Consider the following 10,489-nt stretch of genomic DNA (forward strand, 5'->3'; position numbering starts at 1 on the left):
CCTTGCTATCTATTCATGTCACCGTGGGAGACAAGAAAATTAATAATCCAATGCCTGTGTGCCTCTTGGAACAATCAAATTGGAATCTCTGAGGAAGCGTGAAATTATTGTTATTTTTGAATAACTGTAGTAGGCAAAGTTGAGAAATTGATCTAAAGTCTTCTCTAACAATAGCTACACCAATTACCTTCCTCAAAAATTGTATCTGTTTTGTGTGTACACGGGGGAGGGCAGGGGCGCATGTGGAGATCAGAGAGCAATGTGTGGGAACTGAATCTCTTCTTCCATCATGTGGGTACCAGGGATCGAACTCAGGTCATTAGGCTTCGCAGCAGTCACCTTTGTCCTCTGAGCCATCTTGTTGACTCTTCTCCAGAACCTTAAATACCAAAAGCTATGCCAGCCTCCCCATCTACAGCACATGAATGAAGGTGAAGGCAGTCAAGGGGATGCAGGGGGTACTAATGCTGAGAGGATTTGCTGTCCATTGTTTGACCTGTCATGGGATATCCATCAGAGGAGAACACTCTGACGTGGGTTCGAGCTAACAGAAAAGTCTTTGTTAGCCAGTGGACAACCACACTGGGTGTTCAGGACCCAAGTGCAGTTTTCCTGAGCCTTTCTCACGGTGAGCTTTAAAGCACAGAAACCATTTCCTTGGCTGACACACCTCAGCAAAAATAGTTAGCCAGGAGCAGAACTACAAGTAAGAAGCACAAAAAGCTAGGTTAGGAACTTTCCCAGAACTATGGACTTCGATGGATTAGGTCTCTGTTCTCCTTCTGGCAGGTTTTGCTGCCTGTGTACTAGGCTCCAAGGCCTGAGTGGTACGTCCATCATAGGGTCAGTTGTGTTAAGGTCTGAGGCCTGTTACATTCCCCAGTAGTTCTGTGACCTTGAGTCAAACTGTGGACTCATCTGGGGGCAGAGGGTTATGTTGTTTCCTTAGCACTAGTAATTTAATGGAAATTATTCTCTGTTTTACATAGCTATGTAGGGTGTGGAGCAAGCAGTGTCCTATAGTGAGGGGTAGGAACCAAAGGATTAATGGTCCAGCCATGGCCATAAGTAGAGTGTCCAACCAAGGCGACCAGGAGAACAGAGTTTGGGACCGGTTGTTGGATTCTTGACACCTCCTTTCCCTGTCCTGGAGGTTATAAACCTTCTTTAATTCTCCCTGACTGATTGACAGAGAAACAATGAGTTTCCCCCAGTGTCCTACAGAGAGTTCCTTGTCTCCTAAAGAGGAGGTTGAGTCCTCTTCCATTCTGAAGAACAACTTCAGCTAACGAGTCTAACTGGGCTTCCAGACAAGAAGTAGAATTTTCTAGATGGCTCAGGCCTGTGTCTACTTGAGCACTGAGGTCCTTAAAGTTTTCATCCCTCAATCCTAGGGCAGAAGTCCCAACTGCAGTGGAGCCAGTGATGCTGCCCCCACCAACAGGGAATGAGAGTGGGATGGTTTGCCCTGCATGGGGCAGCCCAGAATCTAGATTAGACGGTTCCTGCCCTCTCCTCCATTACAGGTGAACACCTGTGGTATAACATGCATGAGGGCGCAAAGGGGTGGGCTCTCCTCCAGTGCGAACAATTCAGAAGATGCACGCTTGGTTAAGCCGTAGTGCAAGCAAGCCTATGGGGCATGGAAATACTCAACAGCCTTTCCTGGAATTATCCTGCTGCGTATGGCTATGGGAACCTGCATGGGGGAACTACTTAAGAGATGTCTTGGTGATATTAAACAGGTACTCTTCCCTTGGAGGTCTCCAGGGTAAGCTGAGGTTGGTCCTATTTATAGCTGTTAGGGTTGGGAGTGGAGATTATTGCTTGATTAGTTCCAATGCCAACATAATACAGGGCCAGGCCTCCTGTTGAGAATAATTAAGACTCTAGCTTCTAGAACACTGAGAGGCTGGCTTCTGCTGCCTTCTGGACCTTTATTTTTGAGGTTACCTGAGGTACTCCTAGGAAATTTGGAGTTTTGGGGCTTTCCATTTTAGGGAGCTCACAGTCTCAGAGGCATTCTCCTTTCCAGGAGAGATTGAACCATTCCCCCAGTAGCCTCTGGATGCAATAATTTACAGAAATGTCCAGACACAGAAAACCTCAAAACAAATAGAGTAAAAAATGGTATAGGCAGTCATAAAATAAAATATTAAGTTTAAAAATACTAGCATCTTAAACCGGGTGGTGGTGGCGCACACCTTTAATCCCAGCACTTGGGAGGCAGAGGCAGGCGGATCTCTGTGAGTTTGAGGCCAGCCTGGTCTACAGGAGCTAGTTCCAGGACAGGAACCAAAAGCTACGGAGAAACAATGTCTCGAAAATCCAAAAAAAAAAAAAAATTACAGAAATCTACATGGGAGGATGGGAGGTGGGTTGGGTCTCAGTGGATAGATTGGCTATGAGCTCCCCAGTTCTGGTCTTTCTTAATTCCCATACCCAAGGTCCTGGCTTATGGTGCTTTGGAGACTTTTCCCTGGGGAGACAAAATAGGACATGGTGATTACAGAGCTTGTGTTGGTCTTATCTTAAGGGTTATGGAGGACCTGGTGACAACCATCTGTGTTATATTCTGTAGCCTCCTTCAGCTGGGTGTGGTGGATCCACAGGGTGACCTTGGTGACCTTCACTGCTGTAGGGGTGATGCGGACCACAGGGCATGGGTCTTTCCATGTTGATGCCAGCCTCTGAGTCAGGATGCTCTTTATCACACAAGTTTACCAGGTGGAATCTGTGGGCAGGCTCAGATCTGGGCAAGGGCACAGCCTCTTGGACCATCTGATGAATAGTCCCTAGGTTCTGTGGCAGGTCTTTAAGGACTTGAGGAGGAAGTAGTTAGTGATTTCTGCCTTATGAATTTCTTGATTTGGGATGTGTTTGGACCTCAGGGAGGGCAAAAGCTAGGAGGTTGGCCCAATTTTTGTGGGTCTCAATGACATACTTAGTTTACCTGTCCTGATCTTTGTGGCCTTCAGGACCTTTGCCAGATTTGGGGAATCTTTTGCCATGAAGGCTGGGCCATTGTCAGTTGAGGTTAATGGGTCATTCTGGTGAAAGTTCAGAAGACCAGAATACTGAAAGAAACATGGTTAACAAGGTCTATGTAATTGAAGGTAGAGCTTTTGTGTCCTGACTGCATGGTACCAAATAATCACACAGAAAATTATATTAATTACAAACTAGTTGGCCTATAGCTCAGGCTTATTACTAACTAACTCTTACATTGAAATTAACCCATTTCTATTAATCTATACATTACCATGTGGCTGTGTCTTTCACAGGTTTGCTTGGCATGGTGTTTCTTGAGTGGTTGCTTGTGTCTTTCTTAACTCTGCTTCTCTTCATCTGAGTCCTCAGTTTGATTGTTCTTTCTAACCCTATCCTGCCTGGCTATTGGCCAAATAGCTTTTATTATTAATCAAAAAGAACAAAATATACTCACAGTGTACAAAAGGGTTGTCCCACAGCAGGCCTAGGTCATGAGGTTCCAGAGGAGAACTGGGACTACACTTGGAATGGGGATAAACACAATTCCTGCTATATTTCTGGCAAAGAATCTGGCTGCATTCTTCCCCTTGCCTTGAGAACGTGAGTGAGACTGAATTAGAAAGTAACAGACTAATTTTTTTTGGTAAAAGAATTTCAAGTTAGGATAGCATTCTGGCTGTGGCAAGGTCATTGATTGTCTTAGTCACTGTTCTATTGCTGTGAAGAGACAACATGACCAAGGCAACTTCTATGAAAGAAAGCATTTTTTTTGCTTTTTTTATTTTTCAAGACAGGGTTTTTCTGTGTATCCCTGGCTATCCTGGGATGAACTTTGTAGACAAGGCTGGCCTCGATCTCACAGAGAGCCACCTGCCTCTGCCTCCCAAGTACTGGGATTAAAGGTGTGAACATCATCTGGTAAAAGAAAACATTTTGTTTTGTTTTGTTTTGTTTTTTGTTTTTGAAAAGAAAACATTTAATTGGGGAGCATGGCAGCACACAAAGCAGACATGGTGCTGGAGAAGTAGGTAATTTACACTCTGATCCACAGGCAGCAGAAAGTGAGAGAGAGAGAGAAAGAGAGAGGGAGAGAGGGAGAGAGAGAGAGAGAGAGAGAGAGAGAGAGAGAGAGAGAGAGAGAGAGAGAGAGAGACTGTGCCTGGCATTAACTTTTTGAAACCCCAATGCCCACCCCCAGTGATACACTTTCTCCAATAAGATTACACTTTCCAATCCTTCTAATACTGTTAAAGAGTTACACTCCCTGGTGACTAAGCATTCAAACATATGAGTCTATGTGGCCGTTCTTACTTCAAACACCACAGCTGCCATTCTTATCCATGTCTGCAGTGATAAAAGAGGACCAATGAGAACATAAAATTACAAAAAAATCTTTCACCACATGCCTAGCAAAAACAGATATAATTGTTAAATAATTCTCTGACTAAAGCAAGGTCTTGGGTTTTATGACAATAGGAAAGGTATTTTCAAGGTGGGACTCCACCCATCCAAGAGTCCAATCTGGGAAACTCTAAATTTATTTGAAAATAGAGAGTCTGAACTGAGAGCACCACAGAAAGCACTCCCTGCTTGAAAACAGTGGCCTAGGAAAATGATTTTGCAGATTCAAGTATGTAGAAGTGATTATAACCATGGTCCAAGACAGAAGACTCCATCTCAAACTGTTAGCAGAACTTGGAATCATCATATGTGATACTGGTTCTGCATGCCCCAAAATACAGGCATTTGGGACAGGTGTCATGGAGTTTATTCCATGGTTCTAGAGAGTGGCTGAGGCCAGGTAAGGTGTGGCGTGGTCAGATTTCCTACAAGGAGACCACGAGAGATCATTGTGTAAAGCTGTGAAGGTGGCCCAGGATGTTGGGGATTCCAGAAGCATGTGATATCCACCAAAGAAAGCAATAGGCAGGGAATAGAGCCAGTCCAAGAAATTCAATGTGTGCTGTAGGCAACAGAACTGGAGGAGTGGTACCCAAGTCTCTTGAAGTCCAGATGATGCCATCAGGAGTTCCAGATGCCTACCATGACACTGTATGATCTGTTTTTTCCCCTATTGTTCAGTCCTGCTTTGGTCTCTTTTCTTTGTCACCATTCCTCCCTTTGGAATGTGAATGTTGTACCATTGTGTGATGGATGTAACTTGTTTCACGATGTTAAAGGTATCCAAGCGAAAAGATTCCCTGCAACTTAGAAGCAAATCTCCATTGATTTTTTTTAAAGATTTATTTATTTATTGTATATACAACATTCCTTCCATGTATGTTTACATGCCAGAAGAGGGCACCAGATCTTATTATAGATGGTTGTGAGTCACCATGTGGTTGCTGGGAATTGAACTCAGGACCTCTGGAAGAGCTCTTAACCTCTGAGCCACCTCTCCAGCCCTCTCCATTGATTTTTGAACAGTTAAAGACTATAGGCATTTTTGAAGTTAGATTTAATGCATTTTTCATTATGAGATGGCAATGTACAAGGGTTGGATAGTTATGACTTAAAAAGTGATATGTTTGGCCGGGTGGTAGTGGCCCATGTCTTTAATCCTAGCACTTGGGAAGCAGAGGCAGGCAGATCTCTGTGAGTATGAGGCCAGCCTGGTCTACAGAGAAGTTCCAGGACAACTAGGGCTGTTATACAGAGAAACCCTATCTTGAACTTACCCCTCCCCCAAAGTGATGTTTGAATGTCAAATTGAAAAGGGTGGACTTGTGATGGCTAATAATATTGACTAGCAATTTGAAAGAATATCAAATCATCTAGGTGTGAGTCTAAATTTTCTTAGCATGCCCTAAAGATTACCAGTGTTCTCAATCAGCAGGAAGTAGCCTAGAAAACTATGCCCACATTCCCCCAAAAACAGATCATGAATGTTTGTTGTTGTTTAGAGGGTTTGGTTATAAATTGTTATTGGTACTAGTTAATCTCTATCTAAAGAAGAAAGGAAAATATGATGTAGAAATGATGGAAAAGAGGGTATATTTTTTTATCATGGAAAAAGTGTAATTATCGAATCTACTTTAATCAAAAAAATTGTTAATCTCAAAAATTTTACATTGGTATAGATTGTAGTTTATTGATACAAATTTAAAGTTAATATTGTTATACTATATGTACATTTCTACTCTTGTTTAAGATATTATGTTTATGCAACTCCTTTAAAAATGTAATGTATAAAAATACAAATTACGCTGGGCGGTGGTGGCGCACGCCTTTAATCCTAGCACTCGGGAGGCAGAGGCAGGCAGATCTCTGTGAGTTCAAGACCAGCCTGGTCTACAGAGCTAGTTCCAGGACAGGCTCCAAAGCTACAGAGAAACCCTGTCTCGAAAAAAAAAATTAATAGTCATCTATAATAGTCAAACTTATAGTCACTTTCGGTATGTTTTCAAGATCATATACAGTTAGATAGATGATCTTCAAACACTTCAAAGACCTACAGAATATGTTTATGTTAATGTTTATGCTAATATGTTTAATAATCTAAAGCTTTTTATGACAGTGAGACATGTTTGCTCCTGGAAGCACCAATCTACTTCAGAGAAGATGATGGGCATTGAAGAAACTCTGTATGGAGTTTTTATCTTAGTGGCAAAAGCTAGCTATATGGGCAAAGAAACTGCCCTTGCCTCAATTGTTGACAGTTACTGTCCAAACTGCACCAGCAGGATGTGAGAAAGGCGACTGCAGAACTTTGCCAAGAGAGTCTCTGAAAGTCCTCCAAATTCCCTGCTTCTAAAAAAGATCTGTCAGATATTCCAGGCCTGTAAGCCAAAGATGGATAGCCCAACATCTCAGAGGAACTTTGGGTGACTCTCTAGGCAGCCTGAGGCCCTTGTCATTAGGTAACATTTCACCTTTCTGGGTTTTTTTTTGATGGGGTTGAAGACTAGATAGTTATAGTTATAGTTTTCCTTGCTTATAATGGAAAATAAATTAGATGTAAAACTTTAGACTCAACGAGATAAGATATATAATTATTTTCTCTAATTTTGCCAAGTGCAAAAAGATTACATATTGTTACTATAATCTTACTTAATAACTTTTTATTGTATATAGTTTTACTACATTAAGATTAAAATCTGTTTTAATTAGACAAAAAAGGGGGAAATGCTGTGGAATAATCCTTTGGCACACTGTAAAGATTTGTCACTCGGATTGGTTTAATAAAACACTGATTGACCAGTAGCCAGGCAGGAAGTATAAGCAGGGTGACCAAACTAAGGGTGATGGTAAGGAGAAGAGCAGAATCAGGAGTCACCAGCCAGATGCAGAGAGAGCAAGATGGGCACACTGTACTGAGAAAAGGTACCACCATGAAGCAGAGTGTAAATAAGGAATATGTGTTAACTTAAAATGTAAGAGCTACTTAATAATAAGCCTGAGCTATTGGGTCAAGCAGTTATAAGTTAAATTATGCCTCTGTGTGATAATCTGGGGAGTAGCTGCTAGATGTTTGGGACCAAGTGGCCCCAAGACAGGAAACTTCTGCCAACACTCCTGGACATTTGCCTGAAGTTCTAACACTAGCTGAGGAACTATTTGTATTTTATAGCTGTTGGGTTAGGGAGGGTCAGTTTTCTTTAAGGGTGTAACCACAGCTCCACACCCAACAGTGTTTGAATAACATGACTTGAACTCAATGGATTAAAAAAAGAGAGAGAAAAAAAACCCCACAAAGCTGGATGGATAGGAAGACAAGAGAGAAGTTGGGGGTATAATTATGATCAAAATACATTGTATAAAATTCTCAAAGAAGTATTAAAATGTTATTTTTAAATCCCTTCCCCCATCTTATACATTACTCAAAGGGTGTACGTTATACAAGATTGAAAGATTATCATGCTGTAGAAACTCATGGATCAGAGAAAAGTATTAAAACTCTAGGTTACAAGGTATCCTGGGCCTAGGTAGGCGCAGATAATTTCTTTAGGAATTGGAGAGAAGTGTTAAAACTGGTGTTTCCATGTCATTCTAACCTTCAATAAGCAGATGTAGGGAGATACACTTGTTGTCCATCCATGGTCCATAGAGTTTCCTGGCTCTGACTCTGTCAACAGGAAAATGAGCCAGATTTTAGGGTAAAGGCTCCACCAATGACCTCTAACTGTTGTCTTTTCTTGCCTCAATTCTATGGGATATAGTTCTAGAATAAATAAAATGGGGAAAGGGCCCTGAGCAATGACAGCCATTGCTTTTAGGTTTCTGACTGGATACAGCCAGACCATTGGCCTCATGCTCCTGCTGCAGGACCTTTCCCACCATGGTAGGATGTGCCCTCAAAGTGGGAGAAAAGATAAACGCTTTCTTCCTTAAGCTGCTTTGGCTAGATATTTATTACAGCAACGAGAAAAGTAGTCATGCAATGAGCATGTGCCTTCAGCCCATTTCCTGGCCTGGAACTCCTACTGACGTCCCTAGAGACCTTAGCCTACCTTACACTCTGTCATCAGCAAAGATGTTTGTCATGACAACAGTGCTGGAATGAGACGGAAACAGTGGGACTGAGGATGGAGTACGACTCACACTGAGAACACCCACCCAAGGCAGATCTAAATACGACCTTATACCATGTGGGTCCGGGAGAGAACCACACTGGCTTCAACTTGTTTTGCCCATGAGATGAGAGCCCAGAAACGATTAGGAGTCTGAGTTCATATGCAAATGCAAAGAGCCTTTATTGAAAGCTCTCGCTTGGACTTTCTGTCCTTTCTGACATAGTGGTTGGATCAGAAAGCTTCAGTATCATTTGAGGCAGGGTTTGTAAGAAATAAAGGATTGGAGGGGTAGAGGAATTATGGATTCAGATGGGAGTTAAACTGCTGATTGGGCAGGAGTCTTGCAAACAGGGATTGATACTGGCATTGCTGCAAGGAAATCGACAACCTACATATGAGTTCTGTAAACTATCCCTAACATTCTATCTATCTGTAATGTTCTGGAACATCTGGTATTTTTTTTTTTTTTCGTCACAATTCCGATTGATCTCTGGACTCAGGACCATTATATGGGTGAAGCCTAGCCTCAATATTGATAGCCTGCATCCTGTCATGGATGCACTGATGTTATGTTAGGCATCCTCAATTCCCCCCCTCCCCCCACCATTCAAGGAACTAGAGAGGACACAATCATGGGTCCTGTGTGTCCATGGTCCCTAGGGGATGATATTGAGTGGGGGAGTACCATGAGTTGGACTGTGTTGACTCTTTCCCACACAAAGGCCATCAGTCTGTTAATCAGGCAGAGCTCCAAGGTCCTTGAGGCTTTGCCAGATGTCCCCGTGTGACCGAGTCTCTGCTTCCAGGAATGAAATCTTATCAGCATTAGTAAATTCGGCAATAAGTTCAGACTTATGGATAGGCATTATTTCAAAAGGGGTGAGTCCCAAAGGATACAGGGAACTCCAGACCCAGTAAAGGGCAAAGGGACGGCGAGCCATCCAGTCACTGCCAGTCTCTTTGGTTAATACAGTTAAGGTTTCCTTTGTTCCCCCTACCCAACAGGTACTATTTACTGTTACTGGGTTATCTCAGAATGACTGACATATAAGCAACAGGTTCCCCCACAGGGAATTTGCCTTTGACTTAGCCTTAGCATTTCAACAGGGACTGTGACGATGTACTCTTTTCTGTAATTGCTTTCAGCCGAAATTGGGGTATTGGCTGTCAGGGCCTCTGAAGGTAGAAAGACTAGTCGAAGGCCGGGGAATGGGGCGTTTATCAGGAGCGTCTGACTAGGTGATCCTGGTGAAGGGACAGGGGCAATCACATCAGCTCTCAGCAAGTCCAGAGCTCAGCAGTTTGCAGGTCACAGGTGCTCCCCGGATGGTGCCTGTTAAATCTGCTGAGAGAAACATAGACTAAGGACGAAAATTAAAATTTAAAAGCTGAAGAAAACCTTATATTTGGAACTTTCACTTATCTGGAGTCTACTTGAACTGTGACAGGTGGATCTAAGCCTTATGACCTTTTGACTCCTTGAAGTCTACATTATTTTTTAGTTTACCAAAGGATGCAGGTCCTAGACATATTAGCATTTTTATTGTACTGAAACCCATATTTGTAAAGAAAGCAGTCAACAAGTGTCTGCAAAACAGCTGGGACAGATTTATGTCTTGGAGATAAAACAAAAGCTATGGCTTTAGGGTTAAGCTGATGAAAACCATCTTTGAGTCTATACTTAGAAGACAACCAGAGGACATTTAAAATCTTGAGCTTCTGACGGAATAGCGAGTACTCAATGCTCTATCAGTATATCTGAACTCCTTTTGTTAATGTTAAAACTCTGAACCTCTGAAATCTCAGTGTAATGATATTCCTTCCTTAAGCCTGTGAGTCACTCAGGGTGTGTAAGATTAATGTCCAAGACCAAATGTCCTGTCAAGCTTTCATGGTTTTTTGACAATTAAGGAAACGTACAGAGAAACATAACCAGCAAAACCTATGACACATGCCTCTTAATGTAGCTAGACCAAGTCAATTTC

Source organism: Alexandromys fortis, unplaced genomic scaffold (genome assembly GCF_014885135.2).
Source record: "Alexandromys fortis isolate MF-2015 unplaced genomic scaffold, M_Fortis_MF-2015_v1.1 scaffold_56, whole genome shotgun sequence".
NCBI classification, from domain to species: Eukaryota; Metazoa; Chordata; class Mammalia; order Rodentia; family Cricetidae; genus Alexandromys; species Alexandromys fortis.